Genomic DNA, 6524 nt, shown 5'->3' with positions numbered 1-6524 from the left:
TGGCGCCTTCAGTATATAGACTGATTGTTCCCATCACTCATGGAATAAACTAAGACTTAGGGAAGGACAACATGTTGCTCTTTGGATTATAATGCTGGAAAACATATATAAAAATTACTGCAGTGGTGAAAGAGTTGAATTTGTAACCATAAAGAAGTATTAGGAAAACTCTATAGCTCTGTATTTGTGAGTGAGTGAGTGAGTGTGTGTGTGTGTGTGTGTGTGTGTGTGTGTATCTGTGCACCTAATGAGATTTTTAAGCTATCTTCAAAGTACATGAGTTAAGTAAGAAACTTATTTTAAGAAATGTTTATCCCCTAACATAGCAACAAATGACTCATTTAAAATTTAAGGTGAAATATACATGTATCTAAATTGGTGATATAGTACATATATATTGTGGACCATAACGTTAGTATTTTGCTATTTTTTATCTGAATTCAATATTTTTGAATCATGATAAAGTTTTATCATACTGGCACAACTGGATGATTCAGGACACCTGATTCCAAACCTTCTATTTTGATGTCCCCATGAATTTGTTGATCCTTATCATTCCAGGTATCCTAGTTTTTAGGTAAAACTGCTTTCTACCAAGATTGCTAGCCAGATATTTTAGCAATCATATTTTAATATGAGATGTTCTCTATTAAAATCCCACCTTGGTCTAGTTTCACATCCTACTCTAGAAATGATTATTCATTATAAAGTAATAGTCATAAAAAAGAGTAAGTGAAACTATTTTCTTTCTGTTTCTGAATTTCATTTTATCTGTTGGTGTGCACTAATTTCCAAATTGTGAATTTCTCAGTGATAATACATTTATATAGAAATAGTTGTTTAAAGAAAGAAAAAAACATAAAGATATGCCATTATGATTTGGTGAAAGTTAGTGACTTATACCTCATTCTTAGTAGTAAGGATCTGTACCTTAGGAATTTATTTTGAAGTATATAATAGTAATACTGATTATTTTTAAGATGAATTTTTACAGATATAGCACTTCATAGCTGAACCCACATTATCTGCATTATAAAGACACTTTCAAAAAGAAGTCTCGAAATAATCCATTGTTAAATTTTCTCTGATAATTTAACTTCAACAAAAGTTAATGGGAGAACTGAAATAACTCTCCTAAATAATTAGAAATAATTTCCCCAAGTTCACTGGAATAAAACTATGCACCTTTGGGAGAACATAAGAAATAAGAGGTATTTTATGAAAATTGTTTAGTTAGAAATTTGTTAAGCACAAGGACTTTCTAAAAAATAATTGAAAAAATAGAGCAATCAATTTATATTTTTTTACATAATCATAATTAGAGTTGGGAATGAAAATTATCAGAATCAATATAATAATAGCTAACATAATGGAGCTCTTAATATGTGCTAGGCAGTGCAGCAAGTACTTTGCATGTATTTGCATGTTTAATACTAATAATAGTCTTCTGAGGTAAATAAATTTAGAGATGTGCAAGAGCAGTGTTGTACTGGCTTAGGAGAGCCAGGAGCTCATTTTTCAAGGAATTTTATAAGTTGGTTCATATCAAGTTGAAGTAGTTTGAAAATGGCCATAGTGTAATAATTTATACCATGGAAATCAATAAATACGGTAAACTATGGTTTTCCTCCCTACCTCAGAGAGCCAGTTGTTAAACATTTACCAGCTGCCTCATTCCCCTAGAGCCAGTTGTTAAAATATGTATCAGCACATCACTTCATGGATCCTGTTATTATCCCTATTTTACAAATAAGGAGTTTGAGACAAAGAGAGGCTAAGTTTTCCAAAGACTGAAAACTAAAACAACATAGTAGACATGGAATCAATCCATGTAATCTGCTATCTTGCTTAAGAAATTCCAGAAAAAAATCTAGTAAATTTAGAGTATAATGGACTCATTCCAGAGGAGCCTATTTTTCCATTCTCTGTGGGTAACATTTGTTTGAAACCCATGGTGAAAGCCTTTCTGCCACTTAGACTAAGATTCCACTGGAAAGGTACTTTCCATGGGTGAGCTGTTCCACACAGGATGTCACTTCATTCTCACTGTCACAGTTCAGGGCATCATGTGCTCTCTGCTGAAGGATGATAACATATTCTTCTAGGTTTATTGTTCAAATCCATTCTTTTTTTTTCTGATCATTCAAAGCACAAATCTGGTCATGTCATGATGTTTAAATACTTTTAAAGATTTTCCATTGTTTTCAAGATCAAGTCCAAATTTCCTGATCATTGGTATTTGGGTCCTGCTTCCCATCTCACTTTATTTCTTACAGTTCTACGTATTATGTGGTATTCTGAGCTACCTGTAATTCTTTTAATGTCTACTTCTGCCTCTACACCTCTTACTGTCTCTCTTAGTGTCCTAGCACTTTTTATTGAAATCTAGCAGTTCTTGAGATTTTCTAGTATTTTAGGCAGCATAGGAATTAGGATCATGGGAACATTTTCTGCATATTAAAAATATAGCTTGTGGGGCATCTGGATGGCTCAGTCGGTTAAGCATCTGACTCTTGATTTCGGCTAAGATCATGACCCAGGGTTGTGCAGTTGAGCCCTGCATTGGGCTCTATGCTGAGCATGGAGCCTGGTTAAGATCTCTCTCTCTCTCTCTCTCTCTCTCTCTCTCTCTCTCTGTCTCTCTTTCCCTCTCCCTCTCCCTCACTCATGCTCTGTCTCTAACATAAAAAAGTGAAAAAATATAGTTTGACAGGTGTTACATAATATATATATGTAATATTCATATATAAAAAGTCCTTTTCTTCTATTGTATAATAGTGTGATGACTTGATAAGTAGTAGCTAGCACTTTTTTATTATAAATATTGATTCAAGTTTTGTTAATTTGCATTTCTATATACTATTGGGTCTTTGTCCCTCTCTCTATCAAACTTCTACTCCAATAAATTGAATTTCAGACAAATGTAGAAACATGAAATACTAGGAGAAAATTATTTCCTACCTCCATTTCCTATGGCTGCATTTCATTTTTAATATTGCAGCTACAAAAAAATGGACCTTTGAGACTGAGGTCTGTTTTAGCATTCCAATGTGACTGACACTATTGTTCAGCAAATATCTATGGGATCATATAAAAGACTGAAACTCCCATTCAATCAGCAGGAAAATTGTGTTGGCTTCCTCAGTGCTTTTCCTTTTTTGACTGCTGTCTAAAAGGTCCAGGCATCTCAATATTCATATCCTAATAAATAGATGAAAGGAGATTAAAAACAATTAATGAAAAACTTCCATAGGAGATATCTACATGGCTGAAAAACATCTAATCAAAGTAAAAGCAGCATATCCATAGTAACTCCAATATGATCACGTTTACCAGTAAGAGAGGGGATGTACTGAGAAAAAGACCTGAAAGAATAGACATGTACATGTGAATCCTCATTATACCTGGGTAATGGGAGTATCAGGGACGATTATTTGCTTGGTGCTTTTCAAGAGCAAATATACTTACCTGTTGTCATCTGTAAATAAGCAAAATACAGGACAGATTTTAGTTACACATACACAAAAAACAGTATTTGTAGTTAAAAGAAAGGAAGACAACATCAAAAAATTGGAAGACTGATTACTCAGATTAGTACCCAATACAATTTATATTAAATCAAAATTAATAACTAAAGCCTTTAACTCCAATGTAAAGAACTCAATTTTAAAATTGTGGAATACTAGGATGTTAAATGATCTTTAAAGCATTTATCATTTCTTACTTCATTATTGGAAATAAAAATTTCAGGGACAGGGAACTGGCATGTGGAGCTTAATGGTGGGAAAGGAAAAAAAAAACTTCCTAGGAATGGTGGTTAAGATTTTTCCAGGCGATATTCAGCCTGGAGGATAAGTTCTGCCCCTAAATTCAAAAAGGTCTTTAATATTCCTTCCATTTAACCAGCAGAACAAAATATATTTGAAAAAGTTATTCAAAGACTGAAAGGATTTTACAGAACACATTTGAATCTAAGGTGGATTTTGCATATCTTGAGATTTTAACTTGCCACTGGTGAAATAGCAAAATAGGAAAAGAACAGCTAAAGCAATAAAATACAGTTGATCAAAAACTGTATTCAAGGTATAAAGTCTCTATATTATAAAGAATAGATATGAAGCAGTTTCAGAGAGTCTTTACAATTAGCATATCATTTCTGATATTACCATAGAGCAGTGTGGTCCAGCATAGAGAAGAGAAATAGGCAAGAAGGATTCGAGGGAAAGCAGAACAAGAACAAATAAAGAAAAGGATCTTGATTATCCCTGAGCCTTTGCCATTACTGAAATTAGGAAATTGGTAAATTTTATTTAGTAAAGATTCACAAACACATATTTGGATTTTTATATATGTACACACACACATGAGCATGTATATGTGTGTCATGTGTGTATGTGGAGAGAGATAATCCTATATCTATGTCTATAGACCTGTTTAGGCATCCATTACCTCTGCTGCCAGAATAGCATAAAAGCATGCTCAATTTTAGGACAATTTGCTTATGTCTATAGTCTATGTAAAAAGATGATTTAGGGTTGAGCCAAGACCATAATGGAGGTATAGTTTCAAGAGAATACATTTGAGGTACTTAACATGTATAATCAGTGGAATTGAGTGACTGATTCTAGTGTGGATGCTGAAGTCCTCCATGACTTCCATTTTCCATGTTTTAGAAGCAGATGGCTCAGTAGATATTTGTCTCACACATTTACAGTGTGCCATTTTGAAATCACAGTGCAACAGATCCCAGTGAATAGGCAATGAACATATCATTCTGCATAGGATGGATAGATGTCTGTCTTACATTACAAGTCCTTAAATTACAAGACTTAAATCCAAGTCCTAGGATTGCTCTAAAATGACTCTTTTATAAAACTGTTAGTGAGAAAGATAGTGTGTAGCAGAACTGACTGTTTCTACTCCTTAATTTTCTTCTGCAACTTTTAAGTAGTAAATTTACTTCTTAGAATTCTGAGTACCAGAAATCATAAGATTTACATGGAACACTGAAATATAGGCATACTCCATATTTTTCTTTGGTGCCCCCAAATCGGTAACAATCTATTTTGGTAGATCGAAGGAAACTTTTATTTTTTCAATATACTTGGAAACAGAATCTTCAAATGAATGAGAGAATTATTAGCTTTTTAAAGTTAATTCCACTTTTGTGTTAAACAAGGCAATGTAATCTGCTATATATATATATATATATATATATATATATATATATCACAGTCCATATTTATATATTGTGAATTATTGACTAGGTAAAGAGATTGTCATAGAATTACCTTACTTAAACAAATACTTGACTGTTTAACCTGTATTTATAGCACTACCTGTATGAAAAAAGAGGGAAAAAATTGATTTATCAATATAAAAATAAGTTTGTATCCTAGGGGTGCATGGGTGATTCAGTCGGTTGAGTGACCAACTATTGATTTCATCCCAGGATTATAGGTTGGAGACCCGCATCAGCCTCCACACTTAGTGTGGAGCCTGCTTGAGATTCTCTCTTTCTCTCTCTCTCTCTCTCTCTGTCTCTCTCTCTCCCTCTGACTCTACCACACTCGTGCGCTCTCTCTCTCTCATTCTCTAAAAATATTAATAATGACAATAAATGTGTATCCTATATTTGTGAAATTTATTTATTTTCCTTATGGGAAATTATTGAAATAGGAAATTATTATTTTGCATTAAAATGGTGAACATTGGGGCACCTGGATGACACAGTTGGTTAAGGGTACGACTCTTAATTGAGGCTTAGGTCATGATCTTGTGGTTTGTGAGTTTGAGCCCTGCATCAACACAGAACCTGCTTGAGATTCTCTCTCTCTTTGACCCTCCCCTGCTCCCACTCTCTCTCTTTCTCTATCAAAATAAATAAATAAACTTAAAATAAAATGGTGAAGATTTAACAGGATAAATTTTATTAGAAGGGTGAAAGAGAAAATTTGTGGCTTAGATTTAGTGCCCAAAATATTTCTTTCCTAATTGCCCCAAATAAAACCAATAAATTAAAGTTAGTACAAAGTTTCTGAGACATTTTCCTAGCAGCAGAAAATTTCAGACAACCCCAGCGTTGATCTAGGAAACATATATATAAAATAGCACCTCCCACTCTTAAGAAATCAAGTCCTTATTAGTAAGCTGGAAGATCACAAATATTTTAAGTCTATAATTTAACTAAAAGAATTTGATAAATATTTGATGATTAAAAAAAGAAACCAAGAATGGCTTCAGGTTAAATTGCAAGAATGAGAATAAGTACTGCCCCCAAATGATCTCCTTTGTCTTCTCTTGGCTGTAATGTATAATTTAAGTTCTAGCTTCCCAAAGCCTATCCTTTGTTCAAGTTCCATCTCTTCTTCTGTAACATCTTTTCTCTTTTCTCAGCCTTCATTTATATCTTTCTGTAAAACCATACAATAAAATGTTTAATTATACACTACCTTGTATTTTTCACTCTGTTAGGTTTTAGTGTCCTCCCCCCCCAACCAGGTTATGAACTTCTTCAAAACAAG

Source organism: Prionailurus viverrinus, chromosome B2 (assembly GCF_022837055.1).
Source record: "Prionailurus viverrinus isolate Anna chromosome B2, UM_Priviv_1.0, whole genome shotgun sequence".
Taxonomy (NCBI): Eukaryota; Metazoa; Chordata; class Mammalia; order Carnivora; family Felidae; genus Prionailurus; species Prionailurus viverrinus.
Note: the sequence above shows the minus strand (reverse complement) of the source record.